Raw genomic sequence first — 14,043 nt, forward strand, 5'->3', positions numbered from 1 at the left:
TAGATAGCTTTTAGATCCCTACACCAGAAAAGAAGCTTGGTTTGGACTGTTTTCCTTATAGGAGGTATATTGCTGTCTTAGGGTCTGGTTTAATATGTGCAGTGTTACTATTTCATAGGTATGGTTCTTACTGTTTTGAGTGCTGGTCGTGTGTGTTGTTTACCCCATCTTCAGTTTACAATAGGCCTAATACCATATGGGCTCCAGGTTGCATGATATGAAAAAATGCAAATTGATGCAAAAGAGGGGGAGGGAATAAACATGGCCCTCGGCCCTCAAGTGTCCAGTCCTGATCTGTGGAAAAGTTGGCAACCCTATGTGCCTATCAGTCAGATGCCTGTATGGAGCTCTGATTAAGATCGGCACAGCAACGCCCCTCGATTTTCAGATACACGTATTGACAGGACAATTTTTACACGTGTTGCCAAAGTGATATAAGGTGATTTAACATCCATATGTGTAGGAGAGGCTACGTTAGGAGCAGATTACAGAAACTTTAAACACTAATCTCTTAGAAATCGGAGGCAAACTTGAGCTCACCCAGGGACACATCTGCCTGCTTTCGGTTTGTTACCCCACATCACACTTCATGGTTTTTTTTTTGGGGGGGGGGGGGGGTGTCATCAGTCATGTAGAGATAGGACATGCTCTGTACTGGAGGGGAGGAGGAGGAGGAGAGAGGCAGCGAGGCGCTGGGCTGGCCGCCTGCATTGGCAGTAAAACATTTTGTTTGCTTTCCTGCTCTCTTGTCTTTCTGCTGGTGCCGCCCGCGCGTGTCCCGAGAAGCGGTGGCAGGGAGCCCCCGTGACCTAATAAACTTCCAGTAACCTGATCTTCCCTATCCGCCCCCTCTGCTGCCTGCCTGCCTCCTCTTCGCCTCCTCCTCCTCCTCCGCAGGCTGCTGAAGGCTCTCCCTCTTGGCAAGAACACCCCCCCCCCACACTCTTCACTTTCACGCGCGCACCCCCACCTCCAAATTTGGATTCTCGACTGGAACCCAATAACCTCCTCGTGTCCCATCCCCAGGTCTAAAAAAAAAAAGTGAGTTTTTGCTTCCTTTTTTTTTTTTTCTTGATTAAAAAAAGAGTTTGCTTGGCACTTGGTAGGGTGGGGGGTGGGGGGAGAAGAGGGAGCTGAACTTGACAGAGAAGAGGGGCCGGACCCTGTGTCGGATCTCAGGGGGGCCGGGGGGGGGGGGGGTCCCAGCCTGTGCTTTCCGCGTGAAATCCAGAGAAACGCTCAGTAAGTCGCGCTGCAGCTCGCGCGCCTCCCTCTTTGTCACTTGCTTGTCAGGAGCTGGCGGAGAGCGCTGCAAGTTTCCAGACAGAAAGGGGACGGTGACAGAAGCTGGGAGGGGGGGGGGGGGGGAGATTAACGTGGGAGAAAAAAAGGGGGGGACGGGACGCTGACCATGCCCAGGACTCAAAATATTTCCAAGTGCCCCTTCCTCCCCGCCCGTCCCCGAAGTCGCTCAGGAGCTGAGGGGGGGGGGGGGGGGGGGAGCCCCGAGGGGAACCGAGGAAGTGTCCCTGAGCTGTTTTTCCAAGAATCCCATAACAGGCGCGTGCCAGACTGGAAACCTCGGCTCGGGCTTGGCTTGGGGGATCTTCTTGTAGCTTGACCAGTTCCATTTACAACTGGCAGCCTGGGAGTCCCTGCCTTTTGGGAACTGGGGGGTGGGGGTGGGAGGTAAAACTGTGCTTGGCTTAGAATGGCCCCGGGGACCCAGAGCCACCTGGGATAAAGCAGTGTGGTTGCCACGTTAGAGAGAGCACCTCCACGCGCAGAAAGAAGAGTTCAGCAAACCAACAAAATTAAGCCATAGGAAGATGATCACTTTTTTATTGGACTAACAATACATTTTTTAAAAATAGCTTTTATTTATTTATTTGAATTTTTTTTATATACCGAAGCTTGGTGTCATCCTTCACTCCGGTTTACAATTGTAACAACGATTTACATTAATACATCAGGGAACCAATTAACATTAGGTAACAATGGAAACATAATAACCATTAGACACATTGAGTAACACTGAGTGACATTAGAAGCATTGAGTGACATTGAGTAACAGTGGGAAGCATTGTGTAACCATTTAGGTTGATTGATGAGTAAATATAAGTAAAAATTATAAATAAATCAATAATGATATATAAATGGTAATATATAATGATCATTAACATTGAGTATCATTGAGGGTGGAGTGATAAGTCTGGTAGTAGGTATGAGATGTTAAAGAGGTATGGTTGAGGTGTAGTGAGAGATATTAGGTGGTTGGTTGGGTAGTGGGGAGGATTATTGTCTTATTATTGTATTATTGTCTTTTGGGTGCTAGCACTCTCTCGGGTCAAAACAGAATGAGCAAAAGATAACATTTGTGTTCCTTTTTAATACGTTTGCTAAGGAATATTTTCTGGTAATGCCACCTTTTGTTCATTCTGCTCTGTATCTATCTATCTATCTATCTATCTATCTATCTATCTATCGATATATATAGTTGTTCACCTTTATTTCCCTCCAGAGTCGTTTAAAAGAGAAACCACTGAAAACTTGAGGCCACGGGTTTGAAAATGCCTTGAGCTGTGTAGCTGCTGTTTTTGTGTCTTTCTTGATGCACGATCTTATTTGAGTAAGTTATTGAGAGTAGGGGGCTTTCTTCCCTTTCTTCATATACTTTGGGTGTAGACTAATTATGGAATAACTAAGAGGTTACAGGAGTAGGGTGTGAACTAGCTTATGCACTCTAGGAACCGAAACTCCGCACACAAATTCTTAAAGCAGCGGTTAAAGAAAAAAAATGTTTAACCCTGGATACAGTAAGCTAATGGAATGCTAATGCGTGGAGAGCTAGAACATGTGTGCACAAACCTGAATTAAAATGTCCATTCAGTACAAGCTGATCGCATATTTTAACTCGGGGGAGCCTCCCTGAGCCATGATTTATGCACACAAAAATCTTCAGCGCAGAAAACATTTTTTTGTGCTCATAAATCATATTTATGCTCCAGGAACATGCTTTGTGTGTAGAAAGAATGTTTTCCTGCACAAATCCTGATTCCAGGGCCCAGCGCTGGAACTCCTGTTTCTGCCCATAGACTGATACCACCACAGGAAACTTTACTCCACCTCTGGCCCGGAGTAAAATTCCTATCACAAAAGAAAGCCTGAGTTTACTCAGCGCATGCACCTCTCTGCATTGGAGATGGGGGGGGGGGGGGGGGAATTGTTAATGTCTTCATTAGCATGGGCTTTCCATGTGAGGGCGCTAAGCAGGATGCACAGTTTTACACACACATTTTATATGAAGAAAACTCCTTGCTGTATCAGGAGTAATATTTGCAGACAACTGTGGGTAAAAACGTATGCTCTGCTGAGTGGAATAGAATGGGTAAACGTTAATCAGTTGATTACTCTTTCAAAAAGTACAAAGACTAGGGGGACACACAATGAAGTTACTGGGTAATACATTTAAAACTAATAAGAGAAAATATTTTTTTACTCAATGAATAATTAAGCTCTGGAATTTGTTGGCAGAGGATGTGGTGAAAGCTATTAGTGTAGCTGCGTTTAAAAAAGGTTTGGACAAGTTCCTAGAGGAAAAGTCCATTAACTATTATTAAGGGAGAGTTGGAGAAATCCACTGCTTATTCTTGGGATAAGCAGCTTGGAATCTATCTACCCCCTGGGATCCTGCCAGGTACTTGTGACATGGATTGGCCACTGTTGGAAACAGGATACTGGGCTTGATGGACTCCAGTATGGCAAGACAAAGAGTACACCTTTTTACAATGGGCTCCAAAGAAGGGACTTCATGCAGGCAGTGTGGTAAAAACCAGAACAGGATTTGCCTTTCCTGAAAAAAAGCCTCCAACTGGTACTGACAGCTCATAATCTATTTGTGAGGAGAAGTTTGGTATTAGTTAGGGACAGGGTTACCATTATGCCAACTCTGTGGGTGCACTGGATGCTTGAGCACCCCATTATTTGAGCAAACTCCTTCACTGTGTCTAGGAAGGGATCATTTCCTTTTGAGTTTAGCAGGCCCCCCCATTGGTTTTGAAAAATTAGCTCCTATGGTTGCTGTCTCACCCAGGTCAACCTGAAGAGGCCGAGCCAGTCCTGGCCTTTAGCTCACTACCTGTATGGAGATGTGGGCTCTGCTTAAGGGAAGAAAAGTCCCTGCCTGCAGGGGGGGCAAAACTAGGAGTGGATCTGCCTGTTGTGTTGACTTACACGAGGTGGCAAGTCGAGTGGTAATATCCCCCAGTTTAAAGGCGCTAGAAAAGGCAGGACTGGTGCTTCCATTAGGAAAACGAGGCAGTTGCCTAGAGCAGTGGTCCCCAACCCTGTCCTGGGGGCCCACCAGCCAGTCGGGTTTTCAGGATATCCACAATGAATATGCATGAGAGAACATTTGCATGCACTGCCTCCACAACAAATTTTCTCTCATGCAAATTCATTGTGGATATCCTGAAAACCCGACTGGCTGGTGGGCCCCCAGGACAGGGTTGGGGACCACTGGCCTAGAGCACCAAGATTTTGGGGATGGCAAACTTCTGCCAGCGTGAGGTCCAGAAGGGCGCTGTCTGAGAGCCAATACTGCCAAAGAAAGGAGGCAGTGCCGTGCTGGAGCTTCTGCTAATAATTGTTGGGGTTGGGCGGGGTGAATGACCAAAGCTTTACCTAGGGTGCCAAATCTGCTTGCACCGGCCCTGAGAGAAGGGATACCAGGGCTTGAGGTAACTAGGAAAGAAAAGTCCTCAGATCCCACCCTGACCTGCCAAAAAAACAAAAAACCCACTCTCGCCTGCAATGCAGACAAGAAGATATGAGACCACTCTTCCTCTTCATAACCAACAGACATGGGGGCATCTTTGTAATGCGGAGAATTTTTGCTGCCATTACAAAGTTCTCATCGTAAAACTTCTTGGTCATGTGGAAGAACTCGTTCAGTGGCCTTGATGAAGTGAATTTGATTGAAAAGATGGAAGCTGGGAGAGAGTGCCGGGACCAGTGAAACTGAGTATTACATAAAGGTTGTGATTGGGGAATGTGTTTTTTGCTGCCCCGGGGAGCAGCGGCATGCAGCCTCACCAGAGAAAGGGGAGGGTGGGGGAGGCAGTCCCTGCTGATTACATTATCTCAGCCAGGCAGGAGAGGTTCCACTTCGGAGAAGTGGGGCCAGGTTATGCACTGCACCGGGCTTATGGCTGGGCAGATTTTATCAGTCTTCGTGGTTACCATACCGAGCAGGAAGCTGTCTTGAGGCGAAGCAGTAGGCTCCAGTTTGATTCCTCTCCTTACAGGGAGTGCTGGCTCTGCATGGGAGGAATGGTACAGAATAGTATATTCTAATCCTTAGGGGCCCATGTCCTGGAGAGTAGTGCAGGGAATTGTGTAGTCCTAGCTTCTTCCAGCAGGAGGCACCATGGGGGAAGCGTGCAGGAGTGCTGGTTGCGGGAGAGGGGAGCTCACAGAACTGTATCCTAGAACAGGTTAAGGGCACTGCTCACGTTCCAGCATTTGACACTGAACATGATTCTCAGTTACAGGGAAGAACAGCTCTGTGATGTCCTGAAACCTTGTTATAACCTGTATTATATCACTCACACTGATCTACCTGTTCTAAGATATATGTAGACACAGATACATAATATATATATGTAAGGCTGAAAACATATCCTGCTTCACATCCTCCTGATTATTTCAGCACCAAACACCAAAAGAATCTGTGGCATGAAACATTCTCCCCTGGGGTGGATCTCTCTGCTCCAGTGTAGTTTTACATTGGCTTGCTGACTTTCTTTGCAAATTTCTTGCTGGTCTCCTGCCCCCGATCCCTGGTGCAGGCTGATTTGGAAATTAGGTCTCCGCTATTTATACAGGTTGTGCACCTAGGTTAGTGTTTCCCAACCAGTGTGCCATTAGGACCTGGTCAGGTGTGCCACGGAAACGTCACCACTGCCTGAAGCTTCGATCCAGTCCAGCACCCGGGCCCTACTCTCAGCGCCTCACAGCAACAAAAGACACCGGTGGTGGTTCTTAAACACGTAGGAGCTCCTTTCTGAGTATACGCCTTTCTTTCCTCGTTACTGCATGAGCCCTGGAGTTTGGGAATTAACAAGCAACCTGCAGGGTACAGATAACTGGGCTCTGCTTTGTGCAGCAAATGCATGGGCCGATACAGTAAAAACGCAGGAGAGCGGGCAAACGCCTGCTCTCCCGGCGCGCGCACAGGCCTCTCTCCTGTGTGCGCGATTATGTATTTAAATGAGGCCCGGCGGTAAAAACAGGCAAAAGGAGGCGCTAGGGACACTAGCGCGTCCCTAGCGCCTCCTTTTGGACCGGAGAGGTGGTTGTCAGCGGGTTTGACAGCCGCCGCTCAATTTTGCCAGCGTCAGTTCTCAAGCCCGCTGACAGCCACGGGCTCGGAAACCGGACGCCGGCAAAATTGAGCGTCCGGTTTTCGACCCGACAGCCGCCGGCCGACTTCAAAATTTTTTTCTTTTTTACTTTTTTTTACCCTTCGGGACCTCCGACTTAATATCGCCATGATATTAAGTCGGAGGGTGCACAGAAAAGCAGTTTTTACTGCTTTTCTGTGCACTTTCCCGGTGCCCGAAGAAATTAGCGCCCACCTTTGGGTAGGCGCTAATTTCTGAAAGCAAAATGTGCGGCTTGGCTGCACATTTTGTTTTCTGTATCGCGCGGGAATTCCTAATAGGGCCATCAACATGCATTTGCATGATGCGGGCGTTATTAGGTTCGGGGGATTGTATGCGCGTTTTCGGCCCCTTACTGAATAAGGGGTAATGCTAGCGCGTCGAAAACGCACGTTCAATGGCGGGTTAACAGTGAGCTCCGTCGGAGCGCACTGTACTGTATTGGCCCGACAGTGATCACAGAACTTCCTTATTTCCCCCTCCTCCTCAGCCATTCTCCTTTGAGCCCTTCCAGCTTCTGTCTGATCCCCCGGTGCTGAGTGAGAAAGGGAAACTGCACTGAGAACTGAATGTGATTCATTCTGGACTTTGGGAGCAGCAGCGGTGGAGGAGCTCTGGCAGACAGATGCAGTAGCCAGGGGAAACTAACTGATCCGGCTGCCAGCACCACACCAGCTTCTCCCTTCTCTTGCACTTGTGTATAGACTAGAGAATTGGGCCATTGTGATGGGTTCCTGTGCGCCTCTGTCCCGCCTCTGCCCTAGTTTTACTATTTGAAAGAGAGACTGGTGGGGCTCTCAGTGCTACGTACCAGTCCTCTCCATCTCTGAGTCTGCACTGCCTGCCCTGTGGAGGCTGGTGAGCCACACACCATTTTTGTTAAGGTAGGTGTGTGCCTTGGGCTTGAAAAGGTTGGGAAACACTGACATAGGTAATGATGGGAGTTTACACCCACTCTTTAGGACTGGATTGCTATAATTATGATAGACTGCCTCTTTGACATTTCTTTGTTGCTTTTCATAAGTAAACAGTTATCCCTGGATACCATGTAGTATTGAAAAGGGGCAGAGCTGCACTCACTGTGGTCTTGCTTGGTTGTGTGCACATTTTTGTGTGCACATTTTGCAGAAAACATTGCATACAAAGATGAGTAAAACTGTGTATACAAATTAGTGAAGTAGTAACCTAATGGTATTCTAATGCATCGGGAGTTTAAAAAGCACACTAACCCTAAAATGTGTGCACACTGGCTTGCTTAGAGTCCATAAAACAGGTTCTCTGCATTGAAAGTGCATTATGTGCACAAATTGTGTTTTCTACACATAAAAAGGAAAATTGGTTCTTACCTGATAATTTTCGTTCCTGTAGTACCACGGATCAGTCCAGACTGCTGGGTTTTGCCTCCCCACCAGCAGATGAAGACAGAGAAGTTTTGACTGACTCTGCCCTATACCTTCAGGTGCCACCTACAGACCATCAGTATTACACTGTATCCAAGCAGAACATTTTAAAAACTAACCTAAACAATAAACTAGTACACTTCAAATTCCACCCCGGCAGGAACCTGGGGAAGATAACCATCCTACAACAGTCACTGCCTGGTCACTAACCCCAAGAAGGAGCAGAATCCGTGAAAACATTGAAACTTTGAAAGTAGTGTGCAGAAAAGATAAGGAAGTACTGAACGAGCAGACTCTCCGTTATCTCATACTGAAATGGGCGGGACTCTGGACTGATCCATGGTACTAAAGGAACGAAAATTAGCAGGTAAGAACCAATTTTCCTTTCCCTGTATGTACCCGGATCAGTCCAGACTCCTGGGATGTACCAGAGCTTTCCTACACTGGGTGGGACCCTGAGAGTCCCACTTAGATCACACCTTCACCAAACACACCAGAGCCTGGGGCCTGGACATCCAACCGATAATGCCTGGCAAAGGTGTACAAAGTTTTCCAAGTAGCCGCCCTACAAATTTCTTGCGGTGAAACTTGTTGACACTCCGCCCACGAGGTTGCCTGCGAACGGGTAGAATGTGCATGAAGTCTGACGAACTGGCTGGCCATGAATCAGATATGCCGAACCAATAGCCTATTTCAACCAGTGAGCAATTGTCACCCTAGATGCCTTATGCCCTTTTTTTGGGCCACTCCACAGCACAAAGAGATAGCCTGACATTTGGAAGCTATTTGTAACCTCCAGATAACTCAACAGCACTCGACACACATCAAGTTTCCTCAGATTTCTAGACTGGGGATCAGAGCGGTCCAAATCTGGAAAGGATGGGAGCTCTACCGACTGATTCAAATGAAAGTAGGTCACAACCTTTGGGAGAAAGGAAGGAACCAATGCCATCCGCAAGGAGACTTCCGCATCCATAATCCTCAAAAAGGGCTCTCTACAGGATAATGCTTGAAGCTCCGACACCCGGCGAGCTGAGGAAATAGCCACGAGAAAAAACATCTTTAACGTGAGATCTTTGAGTGTTGTCCTCTTCAGAGGCTCAAATGGCACCACACACAGAACCAAATTTAGGTTCTATGATGGACAAGGATTTCGTACTGGAGGACTCAAATGTTTCGCCCCTCGGAGAAAACGCACCACGTCAGGATGCACGGCTAAGGCTACACCACGTATTTTACCACTGAGACAACCGAGGGCCGCCACCTGCACCCTTAGAGACCTGCATGCTAAGCCTTTAGCCAGGCCGGCCTGTAGGAAGGACAAGATATCAGATACTGATGCCTGAGCAGGGACCACTTCACGCTCTATACACCAAGACTCAAAAACTTCCCACACCCTGACATAAGCCAGGGAGGTAGAGGTCTTCCTTGATCGCAAAAGGGTAGCTACGACTGCGTCTGAATATCCCTTATCCTTTAGCCGTCGCCTCTCAAAAGCCAGGCCACTAGACAAAAGCGATCTGCCTCTTCCAAACAAAAGGGCCCCTGACGCAAAAGGTTTAGGAGGTCCCGAAACCTCAGGGGTCTGTCCACTGTTAGGTTGACTAGATCCGTGATTCATGGACATCTCAGCCATTCTGGGGTCACCAGGATCACCTCCGTCGGATGAGCTTCTATGTGCCATAACACCTTGCCTATCAGAGGCCAGGGCGGAAACACATACAGCAGAACGTTTGTCGGCCAGGAGAGAACCAGAGCATCCACCCCTTCTGTCCCTGGCTCCTGACGTTGACTGAAGAAGCGTGGGGCTTTGGTGTTCCGAAACATTGCCATCAGGTCCATGCTTGGTGTGGACCATCTGTCGCATATGAGAGGGAACACCTCCTCAGAGAGCTCTCACTCCCCTGGATCGAGGCGGTTGCGACTGAGGAAATCCGCTTGAACATTGTCAACCCCCACAACTTGGGAGGCCGCAATCCTCTGAGATGTTGTTCTGCCCAGGCTATCAACAGTTGGGCCTCGATTGCCACCGGCTCTTGGTGTTGCGGCTCCGGGTCGGCCCCGTCCGCTTCACTTACAATTGCGCGGTTCCGCTCCGCTCCAGCCCTCCCCGGGCCTCCGAGGACCCGTGCCGCCACGTTTCCGGCGTCCCTACGCGGCGCCCAGGCCTGCCTCCGCTTCCCCTGTGCTGCTGCCGCGCCGCCGAAGCAGCCGGCATCTTGCCGCGGCTGGCTCCGCCCCCTAGGGGCACGCGCGCGTCTCGGCCCGGGATTTAAAGGGCCAGGCGCGGGGAACCTGCCTCCACCCTCCAGTGATGTCAGACGCGACTGGGCTACTTAAGCTCTGCAGCTCCTCTCCTCAGAGCCTTGCAACGAGGTTCCCAGGTTCGTCCTGCTCCCAGTTGCTGTGTTCCTGCTCGTCACTTGATCTCCTGGTTTTCGACTTCGGATTGGCTTGTGGTTCTTCCTGGCTCCTGACTCTGGTTTGGCTTCGGTGTCTTCTGGCTCTCGACTTGGCTTGGCTTTCGGTACTTCTCTGGCTCTTGACTTGGACTGGCTGACGACGATCCCCTGGCTCTAGACGCGGACTGGCTGACGGCGATTCTCCGGCACCTGACCCTGGCCTGGTGAGCAACGACTCCGTCGGTAGAGAACTCCTAAGTCCCAGCGGCCGGGTTCCTACGGGCTCCTCCCGGGGGGACACCGGCTTCCAGGGTGAATCGCCTAAGTCCCAGCGGCCGGACTCCTACGAGCTCCTCTCGGGGGAGTACCGGCTTCCAGGGCGAAGATCCTCTTCCACCGGGTCAGCCTCTCCTCCTGGCCCTTGGTCGCATAGGGCCCTTCGTGTCCTCCTCTCAGCTGTCCGCGAGCCTGTCTTCGCCGCCTCCCAGTTGGAACCGGTGTCTCTACCTCTCTAAGGTATTCCATCTCCTGGTTCCGATCGGCCCAAGGGTCCACGAAGCTTACAGATTGCAAGGCCATGGACCCGGCGGACCTTGCTGGTCTCAAGGCTATTCCAGGCCTGGCCCAGAAGTTGCAGCAACAACAGAGCTGCCTCGACACGCTGATGTCGACAGTACAACGTCTGGCAGATCGCGTTGATGGAGCCTCCGCAGCAAGTTCCCGGGCGTCTATGTCCTAGGCCAGTCCCGACTCCGCCGCTCCCGTACAGATGCCTGCTCCATCCCGATATTCAGGGGATCCGAAGGCATGCCGGGGGTTCCTCAATCAATGCTACATCCGCTTCGATCTACTACCCGCCCAATTCCCTACGGACCGAGTCAAGACGACCTTTATAATCTCCCTCCTGGAGGGGAGACCTCTGTCTTGGGCTTCAGCTCTTTGGGAACGACAGGATTCCCGACTGAATAATCTGGTTCAGTTTGTCAAAGCCTTCCGCAGAGTCTTCGACGAGCCTTCCCGGGCCTCCACGGCCGCTTCCGAACTGCTTCAGCTCCGGCAGGGCAATCGGCCCCTAGAGGAGTACGCCACAGAGTTCCAGACCCTGGCCACTGAGCTGGCCTGGGGGACCGACAGCTTGCACGACATCTTCATGGAAGGCATCTCTCCTCGTCTTCAGGATGAGCTCGCCGGCCGTGACCTCCCCGACAACCTTCAAGAGCTCATTGAACTAGCTGGGCGCGTAGACCGACGAATTCAGCGGCGGTTCCGAGAGCGACGGCCTACTCAGGGCCAAACCACACGCAGGATCACTCCGCCTCGAGTCCGGACATCTCCGCCTGCAGCCACCACTCCATCAACCGAGGAACCCATGCAGTTGGGTCGTGGTCCCCTATCTTCTGAGGAACGCCGACGCCGCCGTACCCAAGGACTGTGTCTTTACTGCGGGGGCCAGGGGCATTTTCTGGCCCGTTGTACCGAGCGTCCGGGAAACGCCCGAACCTACAGCTCAGAGGGAGTTGACTCTAGGCAACATTTCACCTAGCTCCCCATGTACCGTTCCGGTACGCCTGTGTCTTCCGGAGGGAGGCTTCGACACCCTAGCCTTACTCGATTCTGGGTCCGGGGGGAATTTTGTCCTCCAGGAGCTGGTACAACAGCTACAGCTCGAGGTTTGCCCACAAGAACCGCCTGTGCGGGTTTCCTCCATTCAAGGGAACCCACTTCCTGGTATAATATCCACTCGCACCAGCCCTCTGAAGCTTCAGGTGGGAGCCCTCCACCAGGAGGAAATCTTGTTTGTTATCCTGGAAAAATCCATCCACCCAGTCATCCTGGGCTTACCCTGGCTTAGGGAGCACTCTCCGGTGATCGATTGGAGGTCTCTACAGATTACCTCCTGGAGTTCTGCGTGCCACCGTCATTGCCTTCCTGCACGCCCGCTGCAACCCATTTCGCTCTGCACGGCCTCGTTAACAGTACCTCCACAGTACCATGCCTTTCAGGATGTTTTCTCCAAGGAGAAGGCAGAACTACTCCCGGAGCACCGACCCTTTGATTGCGCAATTAATTTACTACCAGGAACCACACCGCCCCGTGGGAGAGTCTACCCCCTGTCTCTGCCGGAAACCCAAGCTATGTCTGCCTATATTAAGGAAAACTTGGATCGGGGTTTCATCCGACCCTCCAAATCCCCGGCTGGGGCCGGGTTTTTCTTCGTAGGGAAGAAGGACGGGTCTCTTCGCCCCTGTATTGATTATCAGGGTTTGAATCAAATCACTCGCCGAGACCGTTACCCGTTGCCTCTGATTCCAGAGCTGCTGGACCGCCTCCAAGGGGCTCGTGTTTTCACAAAACTAGACCTCAGGGGTGCTTACAACCTCGTTCGAATACGCCCAGGGGATGAGTGGAAAACCGCTTTTAACACCAGGGACGGCCATTACGAGTACCTTGTCATGCCTTTTGGTCTCTGTAACGCCCCAGCAGTATTCCAAAATCTTATGAACGAGGTCCTCCAGGACTTCTTATATACGTCTGTTATCGTGTACCTGGACGACGTATTGATCTATTCCCAGGATCTCAAGTCACATCGGCAACACGTCCGGCAAGTTCTTCGGAAGCTAAGGGAGAACCACTTGTACGCTAAGCTAGAGAAGTGCCAGTTCGAACAAGAGGCACTGCCCTTCCTAGGATATATTGTCTCCTCTACGGGCTTCTGAATGGATCCGGACAAGGTGAGCGCCATCAAGGGTTGGCCACAACCATCGGGAGTGAAAGCTCTTCAGCGGTTTTTAGGCTTCGCGAACTTCTACCGCCAGTTTATCCCGCATTACTCTAGCCTGGTTGCCCCTCTGACGGCCCTCACACGGAAGGGTGCGGACGCCCGAAACTGGTCTCCAGCTGCCAGACAGTCCTTCCAGGATCTCAAGGAGGCTTTCTTACAGGACACTTGTCTCCGGCATCCAGACCCTCAACGCCAATTTATAGTGGAGGTGGATGCTTCCGATGTCGCCGTCGGGGCGGTGCTGCTCCAAACCTCTTCGACTGGCAAGACCCGGCCTTGCTCATACTTCTCCCGCAAGTTTTCTCCGGCCGAGAGGAATTACGGGATTGGCGACAAGGAGCTGTTGGCCATAAAATTAGCGTTCGAGGAATGGCGGCAGTGGTTGGAGGGAGCCCAACATCCGATCACGTATATACCGATCATAAGAATCTGCAATACTTGTCTCATGCTCAGAGGCTGAATCCCCGACAGGCCCGCTGGTCCCTCTTTTTTAGTCGGTTCGACTTCTCGCTTCATTATCGACCCGCAGCCAAGAATGTCCGGGCAGATGCCCTCTCTCGCACCACAGAGGTTGACGACACAACGGAGTCCCCTCAGTACATATTGGACCCAGCTAAAGTCCTCCTGGCCGCCACGGACGTAGGACCTGAGGGGAGGACGGTGGTTCCAGTCCGTTCCCGGAGGAAGGTTCTGGCGTGGGCACACGACTCCTTGACGGCTGGTCACCCTGGGATTTCGCGAACCCTTGAGTTGCTCACTGAATTTTATTGGTGGCCGCGGGTGAAGGAGGATATCCGGCACTATGTTCAGTCTTGTCCCACGTGCGCTCAGCAAAAGCCGCCACCAGGACACCCGTGGGGTCTACTCCAGCCGCTCCCTATTCCCACAGAACCGTGGTCCCACCTATCCACCGACTTTGTGGTGGAGTTGCCTCCCTCTGAGGGGAAAACCGTAATTTGGGTCACGATTGACCGCTTCTCTAAGATGGCACATTTCATCCCTTTACCCAAGCTACC

General features: G+C 51.0%; 1 protein-coding gene across 1 annotated transcript in view; it reads left to right on the top strand.

The window, feature by feature from the left end:
* The first annotated feature begins 895 nt into the window (after positions 1-895).
* The window catches only part of SLC38A5 (solute carrier family 38 member 5), a 173,846-nt gene continuing 160,698 nt past the window's right edge, over positions 896-14,043 (top strand). Inside the window, exon 1 of the mRNA XM_029610924.1 lies at positions 896-1,041. The gene's annotated coding sequence lies outside the window, so the exon portion shown is untranslated. The remainder of the gene's footprint in view (positions 1,042-14,043) is intronic.

This window comes from Rhinatrema bivittatum, chromosome 1 (assembly GCF_901001135.1).
Source record: "Rhinatrema bivittatum chromosome 1, aRhiBiv1.1, whole genome shotgun sequence".
NCBI classification, from domain to species: Eukaryota; Metazoa; Chordata; class Amphibia; order Gymnophiona; family Rhinatrematidae; genus Rhinatrema; species Rhinatrema bivittatum.